Below are 24,584 nucleotides of genomic sequence, written 5' to 3'. Positions count from 1 at the left end.
ACACTTTCATTTGGTGTTACTGTGCCTTTTTAGTTTTATCTATTCTCTTTATATTTATTTACAGCTATTCAATTAAAAATCTAATCTTGGGAACAACAAAGGAGCATCTAATTACTTTCAAATAACCAACTTTCTTCATAAAAAAATAGACAAGGAACACACACAAACAAAGAACAGAGTCTGAAAGCTCAGGACAATTTCATATAACAATCAAACCTCAGAGCACAATTTTGTAATTTATACAACAGTGTAAATTAATGCTAATTACTATAGTATAAGCTTCTTATCAGGGAGACTAGAAAACCTAAATCAGTGCTGTCCAACTGACCCCCCTCTGTGTGGCCCCCCACCTGTCTGGCTGCATTGATGGCTTACTCTTGTGTAAGCTTTAAGTAGGGTAGGGAAGGCAGAGTATGGCACACACAGGCAGGGTAGGGCAGGCACAGCATGGTACACACAGGCAGGGTAGGGCAGGCAGAGTATGGCACACACAGGCAGGGTAGGGAAGGCAGAGTATGGCACACACAGGCAGGGTAAGAAAGGCAGAGTATGGCAGGTTTTTGCTGTACTACAACCATTAATATGGGTATGTTCATGTGATAACACGGGTGTGGTTTCGAGTGGGTGCAGTTTCAAAAAGGGGAGTGGTCAAAACTGACTTCCATTATCGGCCCTCCACCACGTAGGTCGGAAAAATTCTGGCCCTCGGTACCACAGAAGTTGGACAGCACTGCCCTAAATAATATACTATTAAGCTCCCCCCCCCAAATTGCAAGAATCGTTACAAGGACCTTGGGGTAATGATGGCCTGGAGGGGCCTGTGAACAAAAGGAATAGCATGTCGGCATGTCGCCTTTTTGTCAAGGATACTGAAACATTCCTGTTGCACATATGAAAATCAGTTCAGAGTGCGAGGGGAGGATAAGATGGAAGTAATTGCTTTTATTGCGGGAAGCTGTAAGACAATAGGAACATTCTCTTATTCCTGCACATGGTGCATCAGGTAAAAGTTCCTAAACTACTTAACATATATACTTTTATACATGTACTTCAGTATACAGGTAACAGACAATTAAAAATATAATACTCTACCAACAATACTGTTCTGGCAATATATCTTATAAAACAGTATAACTTATATCTTGCTCCATAAAGGATCTGTAGCCAGCATTAACTGCGCAACATTACTGTGCAACATGTGCACTAGGGTTGACACCTCTGCTGGCATCTGTCGCCGGGCAGGGGGGGGGAAGAGGTGCGGCTGTGATGTCATGGGGTGGAGAAGAGGTGGGACTGCAATGTCACTGGGCGGAGCTATGACACAGCGATCACCAGTTGCCCGATTGTTGGCGTCAATTTCAGCGAGTCCTGCCTGAAAACTGGGCTGTCTGGGTCAAAACTGAACAGTTGGCAACCCTAATGTGCACTGATTCTGCAGGTATAATGGTCTAGCTGCTGTAAATCACTGCAGGCTGTCTGTGCTGGATACAGTGTAAAACTGGTTTGCAGTGGCATGTAAACACTTTTCAGTAAGTTTATAAAACATTAAAGGGCACCTATCACCCCTATATTGTTTCCCCCACCAGAGGTGAGGGTTAATAGCCTGCACTCTAGATAGGGGAAACAATAGATTTTTTTTTTTTTTTTAAAAACTGCCCCTGTCAGTGCTGGGCTACCTGCACCAGGAGGGTAGCTCATTATACACATATGTGCCAACCAACATGGCTGCCCACACAGGGAAGGAGCTCCACAGTAGTGTTGGTTGGGGAGTTCTTTTTTTAAAAAAAAACTATTGTTTTCCTGTGCTTTAAGATAAGGATTTCTACCTGTAAGACAACAGGAATGTAGGGAGGTGGTGCTGGGTCCCCTCCCATAGCTGTCTCCTGTAGGGGAGCAAGCATTGAGCCTGCATCTGTCTGTTGTCAGCAGCTTCCTAGCAAGCACCTGACCAGAGATCTCAGAGCTGCAGGAAGTTGCAAAGCAGCCTGGGAGCCAGAAAAAAGGGGCTTGTAGTTGCACTGTATGTCTGTAGGTGCTGGACTCACCTGAAGATTCAGTGTAACATATCCAAAGAGATTTTGAAATGAGTATTTTAAGTGACATTGCACTAAAAGAGTGCTTTTATTGGACTGAGTTAACGGACTTTACACTATTAGTTAGTGAACAACCCCTTAGGTATTCATAACTTAGACAGAAATATCATATAAAGATATGTTGTGTAGAACATAGATGGGCTTGTTTATTAGAGCAGGGCAAGGTGCTCTTTTCACCCTTACCCTGTGCTTAGCTCTCCAAAATTAAGACCTAAGGGTTGATTCACTAAAGTGCGTTAAAACGTGTGCTATTTATAGCATGCGTTAAAAATTTTATCGCGTCTAATTTTTCACGTCTTAACACATGATTCACTAAAAGCATACTTGCGTTAATTTAGACGCGATGCTGCTTGCATTATTTAAGTCGAAAAGACTATTTTCGTGCGGTATTTGATGGAACGTGCGCTAATCAACGCATCTCACACAAATAGTCGCTGCGTGCAAAAACACATATTAGCCATACACGGCATTACTTTCGTAAAACTACTTTTCTGAAAATGACCATTTCCCTGCAAACTGGAGGCTGCATCACTCTAGGGCCAACACAGACTTGAATAAATCCCACTGCAAAGTCCATATTGTGTTGCCAAAAGCTCATTAACTGTACTTTTCTATAATTACCGCCTGCCACAAGTAGGTGTTAATTTTCGCACAGACAAATGCAATATTTAGCGCGTCTAAGTGTTTGTAAATCATGCGTTAGTATTATTTCGGCATGCAAATTAGTTAAAAAAAAATGAACGCATGTGGTAGCGCGAAATTTAAAACATGCGATATGCAACTTAACGCATGCGTAAATACTTTAGCGAATCGCGCATTTTTTTCGCGTCAATTTTATCCCTGGCTTGGGTGAAAACTGCACTGGCCCTTGGTAATTTTCAGCAGGCATCAGTCCTGCACCACTTTAGATTTTGCAGGTTTCCAGTTAATGGATTCCATACTTGTACCTAACTTTTCCTTGGCCATTAAAGTAAAAGAAATGTAGTAACCTGCCTATAGTATTGGACACCATTAAAACTAGCAACTGCTTAAAGTAGAAGGAAAGTCATTTTGGCATTTTACTGGTAATAAATTTGCTATATTAGTGCCACCTAGAATACTATATTTATTCTGCAGAAAGCATTACCATACATGATTAAAAAGCCCAAGAAGCTTTCACTCTTTGTTTAAGATTGCAGCTGCCATTTTGAATTGGTCTTCATAGCTTCATGCTTGCAGTCTAGCCCTTATAGCTCACATTACACATTTCTAAAGGTGGGGGGAGTGAGTTTTACAAATTCTTATGGGAGGGGGGAACAGGAGAGGGGAGAGAGAAGAGACCTGAACTGCGCAGACTCTTACCCTGGGAATGAAGGATTTTTCTGAGAGAGCAAGTCCAAGATACCCTAACAACATGTTTACAAAAAAGGAGAGAAGAAATCCTGTGTTTCTTTTGATAGAGGACTCAGTGTAGCATTACTGTAAGTGCATATGGCTGTATTTACATAGACCTTTCTGATAAAGCTTACTTAGTTTTTACCTTTCCTTCTCCTTTAAATATTATGCATGTTACTGTAATGAAAAGCATAGGCAGATCAGGTAGAACCTGTTTTGCTACATGTATTTTTTGTCTTTTGTTCTGATGTTTTTGGAAAATTTGTATTTCTTTACGCTTGTGTTTTAATTAGAGAGAAGGTGCAGCTGTCCTTTTGGGACAATTCTGTCTAACATATGTTCCTGTGGGTTTTGTTTTAATAATGTATGGGTTTTGGCTCAAACTGCACACCTCTTTCCACATTCTGCAGCTTTTTTAAGTTATAGTTGAGAGGTGTGAATTGTCATTTGTGTTAAATTGACAAAAGGATGTTTTACAGTCCAATGTTTTTTTTTGCATGATTCAAAATATTTTTTGCAAAGCAATCATAAGAGGTGACTTATGTGTGGCAAGGTGCACAGTGCAAATAAACAGGCACAACATGGCGGATTTTGTGACCATGATACCAATTCCTTTTTCAATTTTAAACCCCTTAGCGCCACTGCACATGATCATTTTATGCCACTTAATGTGCCAGCACGAGTTCCTCTCCAGTTATTAGTTAGCCTTTTGGGCTTTTTTTCAAACTATGTGCATTTCGGTTTCTCTATTCTGTTAACTGCTATGACAGCAAAGATTGATTTCACAACCACCAGAGAACTATTTTGCCAGCAGGGGTGAGAGGTTATATTCTTAGGGAATCCAATATTGTTAGGTATTACTACAACTTTGGTTTGTGAATGGAAGTCAGTTTAATGAAAAAAAAACTATGAAAAGAGCGTTTAAAGGAAAACTATACCCCCAAACAATGTAGGTCTCTATAAAAATTTATTGCAGAAACCAGCTCATATGTAAAACCCTGCTTCAGCTAAATAAACCATTTTCATAAAAATATACTTTTTTAGTAGTATGTGCCATTGGGTACTCCTAAATAGAAAATTGCCATTTTAAAAATTGAGGGCGGCCTCCTGGGATCATAGGATTCACAGTGCACACGTACATGCTAGGTTGTATCAGCCAATTAATGAACAGAGTTCTGTCTTTTGCTCCCACACTATTTCCTGTTACAGTTGAGCTTACAAGCATATAGATTGTAAGCTCTACGGGGCAGGGACCTCCTTCATCTTGTGTTTCTGACTCTTATTGCAACTGTACCTTGTATTTATTTGTATTTATTGGTGTACTTTGTATTTATCCATTATCTTTAACCCCCTGTTTGTATTAATGTATTCTACTGTACAGCGTTGCGTACATAGGTAGCGCTTTATAAATAAAGATATACATACATACATACATACAGTTGGAGCTGCATCACTTCCTGTCAGGTGATCTCTGAGGGAGCACACAGCTCATCACTAAATGGTGGATCAAGGGAAAGGATGTAAAAGGGCAAAACTTACTGATATATATATATTCCCTTTTGGCAAGATTATTTAATAGGGCACTTAACATGATATAAACTATCTGTTGGTTAAGTATTCATTCTAGGGGTATAGTTTTCCTGTAATATACAATTGAGGAAGCAGTGGAAAATCATGAAAGTTCACATTTACTATTTTAGATCCTTCAATGGGAGTTTTGATACAAGATGTTTGAGTGGATTTCAATCAACAAAAGATACAAAAGGCAAGAATATTTCAATTTTGTGACAAGAACAATAACCACTTGGCAGCCAGTGCCCTCTATTCCATTGCTATAGGAAAGTGTACTATAAATATGTTTTATGAAGATCTAAACAACACTTAATAAAAAGATGGGAAGATATTTCTGTCCATAGCCTGTCACAGAACAAATCAGAGATGTATTTTAAAAGAATCTTTTAGTAGGCATCAACTTGACTAGCCATAAACCTGTGTTCTTTAATGGCTAAAGGTCACCGCAGAATACATGGAGTGAAATAGTAGAGCAGTTTGGTCAGTATCAGCCTAACTATACAACAGTGACTATATTTATGAGCTGCTCAGAAATCTGCTGTGACAAACTGTCCTGCTATCATGTGGATACAAGTGTCCCTATCTGAACCCTGCCTGATGGTTTAACAAGTAAAGGAGACCTTTTTTTTCACAGTCTACAGCTTCATACCAAAACATATCTGCTTTAAATTAACACCCTGCTTTAAATTAAGAGCAAATGCTAAACCCCCTGAACCCCTGTGGGATGCCAAGTTTTTAGGCACCCAACCCCGCCACCCAGTGATGACAATGGCAGTGTTAAGGGCATACCGCACAAAACCCTACCACTTTACTCAACCTTGTACCTCTATTCCCCTTGGAATCCCTTCCCCCAAGACACAATAATGACATGCACATTTTTGTGAAAAGACCACAGCTTTTAATTACTGATCAAGATACAGAAACCTGATATTAACATATTAACTTAAACACCAAAGATAACAACTAAGAACCTGAGTTAAAAAAAAAAACCCTTTCCAAGGGGTGCTTGCTTGGCAAAAATCAACAACTAGGCTATCTGACATGCCAGCCACCCAACCCTTAGGGGTAATGTAGTCAAGTGAAACCAAGCAACTAATTGTCACCACTCTTGAGGGACCCATGTCCATCAATATCCTGCATCACTACTCGTTGAATATTTAGTCAAAATAATCCATGATCATAGCTCCCTAATGGGAAAAACAAAAAAAGAAGCAGGCAGGCACTCCGGAATTTTCAGGCAATTGTAGAGAAAAACAGCCAAGAAAGGGATTTAAAGTAAAAAAGTATAAATTTTATTTAATCCATATGTAAAAACAAGTAAAGCCTTACGCGTTTCGTACCGATGGGTACTTAATCATAGGCTAAATTCAATATGCACAAAACACACTATTTAAAGGCAAGTTAGCCAATAGGGAAGTTTCTATAATTGGCCAATCACAGACACTGGGGTCATATGACTAGGGAGGGTGGATAAAAAAGTCAATGGTTTACATAAGGATATATTGAAAACAGTGTAAAATACATGTAAAATAGAAAATCTGTATAATACATAGGCTAAATATTCATTAGACATAGCAAGCTACATCATAATCAAAGTTTAAACCATGTGGTTGTCTAGTTTTTAAGAAGAATATCCATTTTGTTTTCTTCCATTTTAGTGAGAAAAGAAACAAAATGCATATTCTTCTTAAAAACTAGGCAACCACATGGTTTAAACTTTGATTATGACGTAACTTGCTATGTCTAATGAATATTTAGCCTATGTATTATACAGATTTTCTATTTTACATGTATTTTACACTGTTTTCAATATATACTTATGTAAACCATTGACTTTTTTATCCACCCTCCCTAGTCATATGACCCCAGTGTCTGTGATTGGCCAATTACAGAAACTTCCCTATTGGCTAACTTGTCTTTAAATAGTGTGTTTTGTGCATATTGAATTTAGCCTATGATTAAGTACCCATCGGTACAAAACGCTTAAGGCTTTCCTTGTTTTTACATATGAATTAAATAAAATTTATACTTTTTTACTTTAAATCCCTTTCTTGGCTGTTTTTCTCTACAATTGCCTGAAAATTCCGGAGTGCCTGCCTGCTTCTTTTTTTGTTTTTCCCATGATGGCTCTCTAAGCTGAAAGGTCTGGGGCATGAGCAATCGGACCCACCTATACTTTGGGTAAGATTTATTTCTACACATAAACAACAGTGATCACCCCTAAATTTGTGTTTGCATAGCTCCCTAAGGCAAACATTAATTTGCCTGCTGTGACAAAACTGAAGCCCGAGCACCCATATATATCATCCAGATCAACTCCATAGGTGGATTGGTGGGATGCTGCCTGAATCAGGTAAGAATGGTGCTTGTGCTTCTCTTCCTCCTGCACTAGTTCCTAATCTATGATGCCTCATTCCACACCCTTCCTAGTCCTGTTACTACTCTCCTCTCTTGCCAGCTACTTTAGAAAAAACACATCAGCCCTGAGTATGATTTGTTAATTGTCACACCTACATCTTAGTTTGGTGTCTCTTGGAAAGACTATGGGGGGACTCGAATCCTGGAACACCAGAAGAAAATGGAGGCACAGCGCTCAGCAAACAGTTCCTCATGTGACTAGAATCATTGGGGGTGCCAAACAACTTGCCAGCTTAGGAATTTTATCTCCTTTAAGACAGTTTACAACCTCACATCACAGTCTCTGTCTGTAGACAACAATATGTGCTCAAGCTTTTCAGCTTCAGTAGGGCTTTCAAATGACTATGACTGTCAACTCTTGGGTCAGACAAGCTTTTTACACAAAGGTAAATTATATCCTTTGCTTGTAACATTTATAGGAAAATAAAACTGCATTATGGGAACCTTCTTTTTATTTGGAGACTTCTTAATAAGTGGTCTTTATAAGTGTAGCACTGCATGATATTGCCGCCTGAAGAAATAAAGCTCACTTAAGTAAAAATGATGAACAATAAGTGTAAAGTGCTGTGTAATATGTTGGAGCTAGAGAAATAAAGGATATTTACTTTATTGTAGTTATTGCCATTTTTTAGACTGCACTTGCTTTTATTGTATAAAGGCCAGGGGGAATGCAAGTAAATGTTTTAAAAACAAGCAGACTTTATTTTATAGGTAAATAGAAAAGGTTTCCTAATTGTGTATAACTGAATATAGTTAAAAATAAACCAACAACAGGCACAGCTGGGCTAGATGCTTATTAAAGCTTTTATAAATCTGTTGCAGGTTTTCAAGCTTAACAATAGTCATTTCCAGCAGATTTGGTCAGACAGCGAGACAGATTTTATTTGCTACCGTTGTCTCTGACTATTTTGCAACTGGGAAGAATGGAGAGGATTTTAGCAAATCATGAGAGAGAATCTTATAAATAAGGAGAGTTAAGCTAATGGGGTTTAAAAGTAGATGTCTGATTGAAAGCTGGTCTACTTCACTGTCATGCCCTCTGGCTACAGTACAGCTAACAATCTCTCTAGAAAGATGACAAGCATTTTAGATCATATTCCGATTTTTGCTAACATATAAGAAGTTGCATTAAAATGCAAAGTTCTCGAAGCCCTATTTTCTTGACAGGCCACTCAGAAAATAATTGGTGGAATTTACCATGCATTTTTTACTCCCAATAGAGAGAGTTTTATAAATCTGAAACTCTTTTTTAAAAGTCTACCTCTAGGCTACCCCACAGGCCCACACCTTGTCAGTGCTCAAGATAACTATGAACAACATGTCTGATGAAGAATCAGTGCATATAGTTAGAGAATAGATTTGTGTTAATTAGGCATGCATACAGAAATAGAATAGAGTCAATGCCCAACAGACCTTACAACTGATTTTTTAGTGAAACTGATAGCTTGTGGTAAAACTTGTTGTAATAGTTGAGGTGCTGCAGATGATGTCTGCCCATATTTATATGTCTATCAATGTACAGCCAGATAAACATACAAACTAAACTTTTGTGCTAATCTAATGTAAAAAAGGCAAATGTAATACTTTGCAGACCCACCCAGTGAGTTGATGGCACAGCCAAGAAATGGTCAACATTCAAGATACAGGTATGGGATCCATTATGCGGAAATGCATTATCCACAGTCCATTTTAAAAAATAATAAAAAATGTTAAGACATTTTCTCTTTTTCTCTGTAATTATAAAAGTACCTCATACATCAGGGGTCCCCAACCTTTCTTACTCGGGAGCCACAGTCAAATGTAAAAAGACTTGGGGAGCAACACAAGCACCATAAAAGTTCATGGAGCCAAATAAGGGCTGTGATTGGCTATTAGGCAGCCTCTATGCACACTATCAGCTTACAGGGGCTTTATTTGGTAGGAAATCTTGTTTTTACTCAACCAAAACTTGCCCCCAAGTCAGGAATTCAAAAATAACTCCCTGGTTTGGGGTCACTGAGAGCAACATCCAAGGGGTTGGGGAGCAACATGTTGCCCCTGAGCCACTGGTTGGGGATCACTGTCATACATGATCCCAACTAAGATAACTTATCCTTATTAGATGCAAAATAATTATATTGGGTTTTACTTAATGTTTAAATGATTATTTAGTAGACTTAAGGAACGGAGATACAAATTATGGAAATATTACAATAACACAATAACAGGTCCCATACCTGCATATTCAATTCTTTACAAAGGCACTGAAGGGAGAGCTCTAAGCTCTGTCTCAAACAACATTTAGCTCAGCAAGGGGTCATCTTCAATAATCAGCTCTGCATATTGTTGTGTACACAAATTATGTTTTGTCATCCTTGTAATGATGATACATACACATTTGGACTGCAGATCATGAAATGTATCATAAAGAAGGAACTTAATAAACAATGTATTTTACGGCCAATTTACTCATTATATTTTCTGTCCCATCAATCCTTTTCAAAATCCTCATCAAACAGTTAATTGATCCACTCTAAAAGAGGAATATCAATGAGCACTGTGGTACTATCTGAGATCACTTTTCAGTATTATAAAACCTAAAGATTGAGATTGATTATATTGAAAAGAACCTAAAGATTTAGTTCATCAGTGGCTTAGACGCACATTATAGAGCACTAAGGGGGTGTAAAATTGCACCGGTTGGAAGTGCTGAGCGAATCTGTCCCATTTGGCTTTGCTGAAAAAACTGCAAAAATATTGCAAAAAAAAATTGTCACATGCGTCATTCTTTTGACGGGTGCAACAATTCTTTGACACATGAGTCAAACTAAAATGACGTACAACTTTTTTTGATGAGCGCCCTCTTTTTTTTACATGCGCGAGAATTTATTTTTTTTTGACACGAGCGACAATTCTTGATGCGGGCAACAATTTTTTGACGTTTCGTGGAAATATCCTCAATGGCGAAACACTGAAATTCATCACGAATCCATGCCTGACAAATTTTTTCGCCCATCACTACCCATTAGAGCTTAGTAGCAGAGCACTAAGACTACACTTTGTACCTTACACATTTAAAAATGTGTAGTAGTGAGCACAACTTTTCTTTTTTATTTTTATGGCAGTAGTGGCCAGCTTCATGTTGTTGCTCCCATCATTCCAACTGACCTTTGTGGTCAACCAAAAGGCCAACCAAAGGCCAACATAATGTATCAGATGAAGGTGAGTGTAGGACTGGCCAGTCTAGGGATGACTTTGAAGTAGTTAGCCGGCTTGAATATATATGTGCATTGTAGTATCTTTTTGAACAAAATAACCCAGGTTTCAAGCATTTCCAATAAAAGATCCTAAACTTGTGTATCATAAATATTAAATATATACGTACATATATTTTTATTTAAATAGAGCTACTTATTAATGGTGCCCTGTACACAGAACAATTAATTTATAGAACAGGGAAAGTTACCATAATAAATATACATAAATACAAAGTACTGTACAATTACATTATAGATTAGGGGGCCTATTTATCATGCTGTGCAAAAAAATGGGGACCAAATACCCCACAAATCATATCATAGCATAGAAAACAGCATGCTTATCAAGCTTTTTATTGATTTTCAATGATCCTTTGTGCCATCAGGCATTAAAGGTAAGCAGCCACTTGAAGTTGCTGTATTAAAATATGGCGTTCATCCATTCTGGGTGTTTTTTTTCATATTTTTTGTCACATTTTTTTACAAAGCGACTTTCACCAGAACTGCTTAAATTTGTTTCCACTGAATTTAATGGGTAACTGGAGGTCTGTGGTGGTGTAAAATAATGGTGTGAAATCCAGCTATCAGGCATCATATAAAACACACACCTTGATAAGTTCACCATTTATTTTAAACAGCCTTTTACACAGTTTTTCTGACTTTACACAGCATGATAAATATGTCCCTAAGTTTAGTGCTAGTCAATCCACTGGCCTCTGCTCATTTGTATGTCTGCACTGTAGACAAAAAGTGTATTTCAGAAAGAAAATGCATACTCACAAGTTTCCATGCCAAAATCCACTCTGTATGTACAGTAGATGCAGTGTTATTTCTTCAGCTCATGAGACATATGGTGCTATCTTTACTGGTGACATGCAGTTCTTATTGAAATAACAGGCAGGAGGAACTAAGTTTATTTGCTACTTTGTCAGGTGAAACAAGTCACCTGGCAGGGTCGCCAATAGAGCGAATCTTTCCCTGATATGGCTACCTTGAGATGGGCGATACTGAATTGATGTGATCGTTTAACCTTTGGCCTAAAGGATTGGATAACATTGACGGGATGCAGACCATCATGGTGAGGATTATATCAATGAGCCGAAGTATTTCTCACCCCAACAGGATTTTTAAACCTGAGGGCTCCATACATGGCCCGATAAGCTGCCAACGCAGTCCATCTGTAGCTTTTATCAGCCTGTGTATGGCCACTGTTAGCCTTAGCCCTGTTTAGAATTATCTCCTCTCTGCCCATGCTAAACAAAATGTCTTCAAGTACAGTACATCTTCCCCATATGCCACTTCTCTGTCCCCTGCCACCACCATATTAATTACTGATTAATAAATGAACACTAAACAGTGCTAACCAAATAAAGCATTATAATGAACAATAAAATAACATAAAACAGTAAATACAACATAAAAACTGAGCAAAGTAAATTCATGTTATAAACATTCATAGATTTGACAGTCTCCTCCTGCATCAATAGATAAAACATAACAGAGAGATGAAGGAGTGGAGAGAATATATAATACAAATTATGTTTATTGGTTCAGAAGGCAAATCTAACAGAAGGTTATGTGCACAAAGAGCAGGATTTACAGAGAGCTGGCTGCTTCTTATACTACTTTACTCAGAGTTTGGCTGTATTGACTTTTTACAGATCATTTAAAGCCTTTGGGGATGTTCTGTTAAAAATAAGAATAGGAAATCCAGAAAGTAACAAGCTAAAGATGCTTTAGAAGCACACAGCAAAAACACAGCTATTAGCAGATGCATATTCCCAAGCTAAAAGCTTTTCTAATGCTGGAGCAGAACAGTCTATGCTGAACCAAATGTCACAGATATTATATTGCAATTGAAGTTAAATGCCAAAGTAATATGATAATTTTTATTGTATTTGTTCCATACGGTTCTAGAATATTCTACTGAATTGAAAATGCAATATAATTAATCAGGCAGCAAAACTGTGCCTTATTTATCCAATATGAGTAAATACAATGCATGTTTTGATGCATTCTATGTAAGAAGGAACTGACTTCCCTGTGTCTAGTGATTTCACCCATTGACATGCATTTTTCAATACACACATATAATATATGGGTGTAAAACTAAAATGTTATTTTTCTTTTCTAAGCCACTGAGAAGGTTTTCACTGGTATAAGGGAATATAAACACTTTCTATGGGAAGGAAGCCTTTTGAATTTTTAATCTAACAGATATTTGTTCCAAATGGATTGGAGTTACACCCTTATATGTAATAAAAGGCACTAAGTTTGCCCATATGCAGTAGCCCATGGTAACCAATAAGGTGTGTTTTAAAGGTGACTAGTAAAAGCAACCTGCTGATTGGTAGCACTTTATTACAAAACCCTTATAGCGTTAATCTAAGAATAACAACAGCATAGCTTATGGGCTGTTGACCTTGCCCTGACAGCTTTAACTTTCAGTCCCTCTCTAAACCCCTTATCTTTTTCTGCCCATTTATGAGGGCATTTAAAGTTTGCCATCCCTAGGTTCAGGGAATGTTGCAATTTATGTACTGTGAAATGGCCTTAATTATAGTGGAAATTATTTTCATTGCTTAGTTAAATGATCATTCAGGACAACTGGCTTAAAGACTCCACACATTGAGGCAGATTTATAAAAAAATTTCTGAGCTTTTTTAAAATTGAAAAAAAAACACAAACTTGAAAATCTTGAATATGTGCTTATTTAGTAAAAACCTCAATCACATAAAAATGTGAACAAACAACTCACCAAATACTGAATTCACCTAACACCTTGAATTGAAAAATAGCATGAATTTTGATAATACAACTCCAATTGACTTCTTCATGAGCTTACCAGCTTTTAGGGAACTACGTTTTTGGGAACTTAAATTGAAAAACTCTACTTCAGATTTATGATTTTTGTAGCAAAAACTTTGTGGCAAAAAAGTTGAATTCTAGTATTAGTAAATCTGCCCTTAGAGTTTAGAACTTAATACAAAAAAACTCACTCATGTTCTAATTATTCCTATGGGATTTGTCAAAGTGTATTTATTAAATGGTAAAAGTCTCATAGTAGTAAATTGAATGTGGGTGAGTTTATGTATTAAAAGAGAAGGAAAGGTAAAAACTAAGTAAGCTTTATCAGAATGTAAGCCATAAACACTTACAGTAATGCTCTATCAAAAGAAACACATGGTTTCTTGTCTCCTATTTTGTAAACATGATGTTCCAGTGTCTGACTTCCTCTCTCAGAAACATCCTTAATAGAGTCTGCGCAGTTCTCTCCTCTCTCCCATCTCTTGCTCCCCCTCCCACGAGAATGCTAAGAACTCCCTCTCCCCTCCCCTAGGAATGTGTGATCTCAGCTATATCGGCTAGACTGTAGGCAGGAAGCTACTTAAAATGGCAGCTGCTATCTTAAGCAAACAGATAAAGCTTCTAAAGCTGTTTACTCAGGTATAGTAATGCTTTCGGCAGAATAAATATATTGTTTTAGGTGGCACTGATATGGCAAATCTATTGGCAGTAAAATGTCAAAATGACTTTCCTTCTCCTTTCAGCTCTAATCTCCCATTTTGATAAATCTGCCTCTTTGAAGCAGATTTACTAAAAATAATTTCAGTTTTTTTGTATTTTAAAATTCGAATAAACTCGTTTCCACGAATGTATCATTTACTAAAAAATCTCGCAGAAAAGCCACAAAATATTCAACATTTTTTGACTTGCCTCAACACTGCAACTTTTTTGAATTGTTGAACAAAAAACAGTGTCAAAAATCCAAAACCTCTAAAGTTGTCAAGCAAAAGAAGGATCCTCCAGGGAAGGGACATCTACCATTGACTTGACAAGTTTTCACTGCCAAATTGTCGGATTCTGATTTTTAGCGGTTTTGATGCATAGTAAATCTCGGAAAAGTTGCACCTTCTTATTTTTTCTGCCACTGTGAATCAGAAAAAAAAATGACGTTTTGTAAATGGCCTCCTTAGAGTAACATTCACCAGTTTGGTGGAATATGGGCAAATCAGCATGGCCACTTTAAGCTGAATCTGACTTGATTGTATCGAATTGCTCCAAAAGTAATCATTGCTACTGTATATGACAAGGAAAGGTATTGATTTCAAACTTCTATTATTCTACTCCATACAGTTATTTTTTATCTGTGTTTAAAAGCCTATAATATGTTCACTGACAAAAGGCTTTTCAAACACCCAAATCTCATTAATGTGTGATAAATATATTTATTTTCTCTGAATTGAAAAAGCAAGAGAAATTATATTTTTTGTTTCTCAGATTTAGCCAGCAAACTGCCTTGAAAATTGTTCTGTTTTATAATGAAACCCTGCAGGAAAAAAATATAGAAAATACTTATATGTGTTTTTACCATTCTTTCTCGCTTTTTTTTTTTTTTTTTTTTTAAATAGAACAAGACCTTAATGAGGCAAGAAATTCTTTTAGTGTGTGAAATAGTCAAGCCGTCTCAAACCGAGCAGCAGTGTAGAGGAGTATTGGAAATGGAGTCTATCAACAAAACCATTTTCCCTGTTTCTGTTGGTGTAGAAAATTAAGTTTATTTACAATGTAATGAAATGCCATGACAGACTGACAAGTGAAGGATGCATCCCAGTGTGACAGCAGGCAGACATTTCAAAAGGACATTACGTTTACCTCTAGGCAAAATACCTGCTCTTTTCAGCTGTAAAGGAAGTTTTATATTTAGCAGTCCCTTATTCCCTGCCCCTTCCAATAAATCATCGCAAGGGTTTCCAAACATCCTCTAACAGAAAAGCTCCATCCATTGGTTGTTTTTACGGTAGTTAAGAAAGTGTGTGACCAAAAGATTAACATCTGTTAAAGGAATATAAGTCCCAAAATGTGTTATTTATTAGGGTCAGGGCCATATTTATATATAGGCACTTGAGAGCCTGTTCCTAGGGCAGCAGCTTTAGTTGGCAGACCTTGTGTGCCTATATATTAAGTGAAAATTTTGTAAGGAAAGAAAATTTCCCCATGTCGTCACCAGAGACTTGCTGGCGACAGAGCTGGGGGAGGTGTGACATCACACACAACCTGATGTGACATCACGTGCATGCTTGGTTTGCAAGTCTGATGGGGGCACAGTGCCTAGGGTGGCACAGAACCTAAATACAGCACTGATTGTGTTTTCAACAACATCTGAAAGGTGTTTTTGCTGGGAAGCAAACAGTTGCAGGTAAAACTCAATAAAAAAAAACAACTCAATATATATTTTGTAAAATGTAAATGAAGCAGTATAATTCTTAATGAATCAGATGTAAATATAGGATTGGCCTGACTGGGGATGACTTTGATGTAGTTGGCCAGCTTGAAATATATTGCAATATATACTGTAGAAAAACAATCCCTGTTTTATTTAAAGGGGAGGGCATATCTTGGTAGCTTAATGCACAGAATGTCTTAATGTCCTATATATATTGATAACGGGTGAGTGCAACTTCCTTTTATAGTTCAATGATCACCAACCAGTGGCTCAGGAGCAACATGTTGCTCACCAACCCCTTGGATGTTGCTCTCAGTTCCCCCCAAATCAGGTCATTATTTTTGAATTCCTGACTTGGGGGCAAGTTTTGGTTGAATAAAAACAAGATTTACTACCAAATAAAGCCTCCTGTAAGCTGACAGTGTACATAGAGGCTGCCTAATAGCCAATCTTAGCCCTTATTTGGCACCTCCATGAAGTCTTTTTACATTTGACTGTGGCTCACGAGTAAGAAAGGTTGGGGATCCCTGCTATAGTTTGAGTATGATTTCTGACTCCGACTTTTGCTAATATAATTAGGAATAAAACAAGGGAATAAAATAGGATAAACAAACAATGCTTTTTCATGTTTTTTAATGGCTTTTTATAGCAATCCTAATATGCTATTGTTTCTTTACTTCTACCAGCTCCTGCCATTTTGTACTTGATGTTTTTTTTATGGCAAGCTGCAAATGTCTTAGCCATATATCTTTACTTTTTTTTTATAACCAAAGACTTACTTTTTGTCTTGTATGAAATCTCAAGACATTAACATTTTAATGAATTTTTTCAAGCTTACTGAATTGAGCTTTTTAATCAATGGCGCCAATGGGCTTTGTGATAGGAAATTGCAAGAGGGCAATTAGAATGACTTCTACAAAAACCAAATCCTCTGTTATTAATTAGAGTAATGATTTACTGCCAGTCATGTTTACCAGCAACACAGTCCAGATTTACCTGATAAGGCTTTAACGCACATTAACTCTCTGCTGTAATGTAGTATTGACAATTGAATCTATGGAGCGGAACATAACAGATCTGATTTGTTTGCTGCAAAAACAAAATTATTCAGTCAATGGAAAGAAAATGGACACAGGGAGAATGGCACATAGTATTTTCAGCCTCATTGTGCATGAGAAATATTTAGAGCTCATTAAATCTGATATAAATACAGGCGACATGTCCAGTCAGACATAGATAAGCGTTTTGCAATTAATTAGGAAAGTTTTGAAAATGCACTCATTAAAGTCACCATAGCTGAAAGATGATATTGAGATTTCCTGGAATAAAGAATGCTATGCAAATCAAACTGTAACATTTTCTTTTTAATGTTCAGCAGTTCAAAGATTTTTTTGAAATCAGACCTGCAAATTACATTTATAATGCCATGCATTCTATCCTTGATTTGCATTGTATCCAATCAAGAAAGGGATTCAACATAGGTCAAAGTACATAGTTGTTTAGAAATATGTGATCTGTTTACTCCCCTCTGTAACCTCTAAAGTAATACTGAGCATTACTGCTGGGAAATGAAGGAAAACATCTGTGGGCTGAAGGCTGGCAATAAGAAGAGTATATTACAGAGCAATTCAGTAATTGCCAACAGTTTCCCACTAGGCAGGGTAGCAAAGATTAAGATAAAGGTCAAGGAATGCTCAGTACTTAACAGTACAACATGGAATTGTCACTTGCCACAATGACAAAAGTGTTTAAAAATAAAGGAATAACGGCTTATATTACTGGGAGGGATGCTCCCATTTGTAAAATTCCCTTGCATGTTTCATAGTATGTTAAAAAAGTGGAGCTTCTACATATGTGTTAATGTCAAGAACACAATTAAGAGACAACCAAATCCAATTGCTGAAAGTAAAGGTACAGCAAATGTGACGAAAAGACGTAATAATTCATTGTACTTGATGTCAGACCAATATAGAAACTGAGGTTCCAAAGGAACACGCAAAGTATAATACAGACTTGTACAAAGATTACATACTGGCTCGTAGGGATATAAATAGAAGAGAGACTATAAATTGAAGGAGGACAGAGAGAAAAGGACAGGACCAACAGATCAGCTCAGGTCTTGGCATGGACACATTTAATGATACATACAAAATGTTATATTTTTAGGATTCAAGCATAGATTGAACTACTTACAGTGCAACTAAAACATTGCTGTGGAATTGGATGATCTTGTTCTGTTACTGAGCATTCGTGATATCTTTCTTTGTTGTTATTTGCAATGCAGTCAATGTTTTTGAAATGTGAAACTTTCCCTGAAAGGCACTTTATATTAAAAAAAGTAGGACAAAAAGGGAATAAACCAAACCCTAACTCAAATGTTTTGTATAAGGTATCGCACAGAGAGAAGATCTCCATATTGCACAAAACTAAGTTATCTGGAAATCATCAAGTCAATTCTAGGACATTAATTTGCTTTAATTGACATTTTTATTTACAATCATCTAGCAGAAATCTAGCACTAATATGGACACAAGCTTTTGGGCACCCAGCTATGCTTATTTATTTCTTGGTCATTATGCAGATATATTATTTTGTCCAGGAGCAAACTGACCCTTTCTGGAAATATTTGATGATAAACCAAAAATACCATTCTGTTAAGCCAAACTATCACAAAATCGTATAGCACCTTTTAAAATTCCACCAAAAAACAATTTATTAAAGCCAAGTATTGATGGTGACATGGTTCAGTAAGGCATGCTTAACTTGTAATCATATTATGAATTGTGCCAGCAAATTATTGGCAACAATAAAGGGTCATATCTGTGAGTAAGTGCGCTTGCGCACAAAACACATTAGGCGTGATGCTTTTAATGGACTAATTAAGCCGTTGCTGTCCGGAGTTTTTGAAGTCTTTTCCTTTGATTTGCTTAGTATGTATTTATTAACTTGTACAGGTGGCATTGAATTTGCTAGGCAGATCACTTAAAATTATATTTGTGAACCAAAACAGACAGAAAAGGTATGTCTCCTGATTCCAACATCCTTCCAGAGATAACTGCCTCTACTGACAACCCCTAGTTCTGGCCCAGATAACAGATTTCCCAGTCTCTCTTATCAATACTGTAGAGAATAACAATGTGTGCCTGACTACTAACTGATGGATTACAATCTTGTATCCACAGAGCGTCTGTAGAGGATAATGTCAGGAAATTGTTACAAACAAATAACAATCCAACTCTCTGTAATCTACAGATTTTACCCAGGCTTGGGAAAGGGCTTATGCCTGAAACATTGCCTGATTTGTTGGCACAACAAGATTCGGGGTGCTGCAGTGCATCTATATTTCAGTAACATGTGATCCTGGGCAGTGGGACCAGCAGCTTGCACCTGACACTACAAGTTGTAGGTATAGGTGAGCATAAGCAAAATTGTCTGCAGATTTCTCCAAAGCTTCCTAAGATTTCTTTGTTTATTTTTTCAAATGATGTTATAAATAGCTATGCTCCCAAGTGTAGATACAAATAGGGCACCAAGAGAATCCAAGAAGTTCATAGAGGGAGCATTATAAAATGGAGGTAGGGAGTGCACTGACTCAAAATAGAATCAGGATGTTAACAAGCTATAGAAATATAGCAGCTGCAACTACAGGTGAGAAATCAGCCCTTCTTCTGTTGTGTACACTCATCTAGTGGTATGCATGTTAATTAGTAATCAACTGGCATCTGCAAGCTCATTTTCCAGTACAACCTGTTTTTTATTTCAGTGCCAAGCTATCAGATTTATGTAAGTACTTTAGATGAGGAAAACACAGTGTTTTAATTGCACACAGGCAAGTTGAGTGTGTGTGGGGGGGCCAGCATGGTGGTAATTATAAAAATCAGGAACAAATGTAAACATTTTGCTTTTTTCTATCACAATGAGTCATCTTAAGCCAATATTCTTGCTCATTTGTAAATGATTACTCTAACACAATAAATGTTTTAACATGCAATTATCTTGATGTTGTATATATTGATCCCCCTTTCAAAGTTCCTCTCCTTGTGCCTCCATTCCTTTCAAAAGGTTCTTAAAAATCGAAAACAATATAGTCTGGGATGCCAAAGGTAACAGAGGCATTTCAGAAGAGTAAGAGATGGGAATGGCAGAGATGATATTGTAATTCTTAGATTATAGGACTGTACAAAGCTAGCCAGAACATCGCTAATAAGGTATAAAAAGAACACCAATAAGTAATCTCAGATCATTCGCCAGGCACCAGAGATGCCACTTAAAAAGACATAACAAAAAAAGGCACAGGAGGTCATTTCATAAAAGGAAACATAATCTTAATGAGATAAGGGGGTAATTTGACCCACTTTGGTATGTCAAACAAAAGTGTAAAGGTTGATATTAGTATGATAGTCCTGGGTAAATCACTGATACAGCTATGTGGCAATAACTGGAGGGCATTACATATATATCCCTTATTAAGAAAATCCTAAGTCCAAGCATTGCAGATAATATATCCCATACATGTACATATTAAACATATTTGTTCCAAAAAATATGAAAGAGAAGTGGGCAAAGAAAACATATAACAAACTAAAATAAATGAATTAATGACAACCTCTGTACAAATGAATACTGCAAAAAGTAGCAAGCAACAGTTTATAGTTTTAAAAAGGCTCACAGACTGTTGGAATACAAAGCTATTACATTCTATGTAACACCATAAAATATTGTCTTTCTAACAAAGTTTAATATTTTATAAATGGATATGATATAATAATTAGTTTAAAGGCTGAGAGTTCTGAAAATGTTCATACATATAAATTGATATGTCATACTCAGGATGAAAATGTAGTTCCCATATCCTATTTTATAGTAGGATAATGTGAAATATATAAAAGTCTCATGCTACCAAACTCTTGCAAGATGTAATTACACTGATTTAGAATAGAATGTGGAGCTTTCCATTAATAGATGAACCAGAAATGTTAGAGGATGGCATGCTAAAAGTCAAAAGGCCCACCAGTGTACAGTATATGTGGCAAAAACCTAAAAACCAAAGGCATTCACATACTGTAGCTCATGCTAAACACATTGGGGCCTATTTATTAAAGTACAACAGGCACGAATTACGTACCTGGTCGTACTGTGCGTATTTAATCATACTGTGCATATTTTCTGCAACTTTTTCGTATAGTCGCCCAACTTTTTCGTATTTTGCGCGACTCTTTCGTACTTTGCGGCAAAATTTGTGCGACAAAATTGTATTGTCGTGCCGAGTACGAAAGTTTTGGATTCATTCAAGCTTCAGTATGGTGACTTTTCCTGGGCCAGGTTGGAGCTGCAGAGTGCAGTTAAGTCCTATTGGAGGCTTTCATTTATCTCATTTATGAACACATTAAAAGCAAAGAACCAAAAACAAGTCACTGAGGTACCCCACTAACACTGGTCCAACTAGAAAATGTACACTCTTCTCTCTTTCAGCTAGTTATCTATTCAAATGCAAATAGTAGGGTGAAGACCAATATTCCTTAATTTGATGGTTTAGTAAAATGTTTGTAGCGACAAAATGTTTGCAGATTACATCCACTGCAACCCCAAATGTCTAGGCTTCTGCCCCCCTCTTCAAACCAATAAGGAAATTAAATGTGTCAATATTTATTAAATATAAACCATACTAGCGCAAATGTATTGTATTGCACATTAAAATGTATTTTAACATACTGTATATCCAATTGTGTGCAAATAAGTACCATCAAGCAAAATGAACATGTTCTGTTGAGTTGCATTTTCTGTTCTTGGATAACTTGTAATAAGCTGGAACAGTTTATACATGTTTAGATATATGAAAGTGTATTTTGTGCTAAACGCCCTGTATTTTGAACTAAGAAACATAAGTAAAAGCTCTTACTGCATCTCCCACTGTCAACCATTTCTTATACCAGAGTATAATTATATACCCTATAAGTCCCACAAAGCAGGAAGTTACAAATAAAGGGTGGATATAGATGTAGATGATGTTAGGCTGAGAAAATGCCTAATGTAAAGTGGCCCTTAGAGCCCAGCCCAGACATGAGAGGGGCAGCCCTTTAGTGACTAAACACTATTCTAAGGGGCATATTTATTATGATGTGTAAAACGAATTTGCAGAAAAAAACGGTGTAAAAAGCTGTGTAAAATCATCGTCCAAATGCCAGATTTTACACCATTATTTTATGTAAGTGCCAGCGGAAGAAAAAACGCATAAAAAATTACACCAATGTTACCCCGTTTGTTACACGCCAAAGCCTGGCAATGCATGGCAAATTTTCTCACCATTTTTTAAACAGCATAATAAATATGCCCCTAGTTGTTTAAACATATAATAGCATCTGTTGAACCAGGTGGATGCTCCAGGGAGTCTGGGATCAACAAGGCACAGAAATGTTCTGCATCTTGTAGAGTGTTGTAGAGTTTTTAATATGGATTTTTGAATAAAAATGTGATTTTTTCTTTTTAAATTTTGTGTTGAGTTTGGAATACATTTTGGATATTGTTGTTTGATTTGCCCTTTAATCTGGGGGCTGTGTCCCATTTACTTTGGCCCTTTTTGACTGGCCATTGAGGATCCTTAACTTTAAAAAATTGTGAACAGAAGTGTTCTGCCCTAGATGGATCTTTGCTTCAAGGGGCAGAGACCTCAAGAATAAGGATTAGTAAGAGCGGGTTAGTTCTTTAATAGCACTTTTTGGAAAGTGAGATAGTTCAGCAATGGGTGATAGGATTAGTTCTTTGTCCTCCAACCAGGAGAGACACTGGGGAGTAGTCTTCTAAAAGGCTCTGCTGCCTTAATGAAGGGTCCCCTGAAGTGACAAGGGAATCAGGCTTAGATTTATTCTTCTTTATCCAGGTCTGCTGTTGGGGATCCAGGCCATTTAAAGTGGAAACCCTAAGCATATATTATACTTTTCCAAGCTGGTCCTCTACAGTGGTGCGTTATTATAAAATCTGCTCCATTTTTGTGCATCTGATTTGTCTGCCATATCATCACAACATTTGTAAGTATAAACCATTCATTTGTCTTGGCCAATAAACCCAGTTAAGTTGTTGTAGCAAAAAAAAAAGAAAATGATCTTGACAAACAATACAATAAGTGATTTTAAAGAATTTTACAGAATTAGGTGGCAGGTTCCATTTAATAAAGTGTGCTATTACCTACAAGTATGACCATGTATGTATATTTGCATGTATATGTGTGTGTTTAAATATGCATAGAGAAAGAGAGTAAGGCATAGTCATAAAGAGTTTTTTTTTTTTTTAATAATGTGGGTCAGGGATGCTGAGAGATACACTGCAGAAGTGATGGACAGTTGTCTTTTTTAAACTTCCATTAACTATGTAATTCATCCCAGTATGGTTATTTTCTACAAGCTTATTACATACAAGCACATTCCCTATCATATTTAGTTCCATAAATATAATGGGAAGACAATAAAAAGAAAGTTATGTAGCATGCAGGAGATTGCCTTTCTCAGCACTATAAAAATGGACTCCCTCCCTAAGTGGCCATCTAATCTTCTTAATGATCCACAAAATGCATTATGTAATCATAATACCTGCCTTGCAGAAACACTTTTGTATCATAAAAGAGCATAACGTTCAAATTAGCAGCTATATGCCTATTATTATTCACTGGGATTGCGTGGAATTTTAATTTCAGAAGGGTAATGTGTAATGTGCAAGTCCTCCACACAATCCTCCAAGACACTGTGTAAAATTTATAGCCATATGCTTAGTGATGCTAATTGTGTTCCATGAAAGTCATAAAGGACCAGTTAGATTTTAACCTCTTATTTTACTTAACTAGGATTTTACAGTATGCTGTGGATTTTGGTAGTGGCTGCAAAATGATAATTTGCATATAATTAAACTGATTTATGCTGACAGTTGTAATTCCAGCAGCCATGGTCTATGTGTACGTGTTTTGTTTGTTTTATAGATTTGTAAGAGATGAAAGAAAGATGAGCTGAAATCCAGCAATGCAATATTGTTGAGCCATCAACTGCTGAATTATATCAAAGATTAATAAATTATAACACATTTCTGTGTATATGGCTTTTTTCTTATGCTATTTAATTTTGTCTAAAATGCTTTACATAATAAATAGGCATATGGTTATTTATTATTAATAATAATAATAATGATAATATGTACTGTTATGTCAGGGATGCCACATGTTCGTTTTTTACCCCGACAGTTCATCTTTTCTTAGGGCTGTTTGGGTCTCAACTATTTGGGTTTAAGCCTTATAAAACCTGAACAATTATCTATCCAATTAATTATATTAAAAACATTTCAATACTAAGATATTCACTCTGAATTTTTCTAGTAACATGGCTTAGTTAGAATCAAGTATAGTTAAATAATTACTTATTATTACAGAAAGAAAAGTATGTCAGTTAAAGGAGACATATCCTATAAAAATTATGAATGTACCAGTGAATTATACTCCTTTAGATATAGAAGGATTGTGCTTTAAAAAGTTGTGTTTCTGACTGATTTATTGAGAAATTCCACAAAAACCCCACTAGTCCCGCCAATCTGTTCCACTTCCTGCTGGCTGAATTCTCTGGATGAGCTGGGGAGCCGGCGGCCCTCCGTACACTGTAGGATAGGAACCAATCAGCAGCTAGGCTG

Source organism: Xenopus tropicalis, chromosome 2, assembly GCF_000004195.4.
Source record: "Xenopus tropicalis strain Nigerian chromosome 2, UCB_Xtro_10.0, whole genome shotgun sequence".
NCBI lineage: Eukaryota > Metazoa > Chordata > Amphibia > Anura > Pipidae > Xenopus > Xenopus tropicalis.
Note: the sequence above shows the minus strand (reverse complement) of the source record.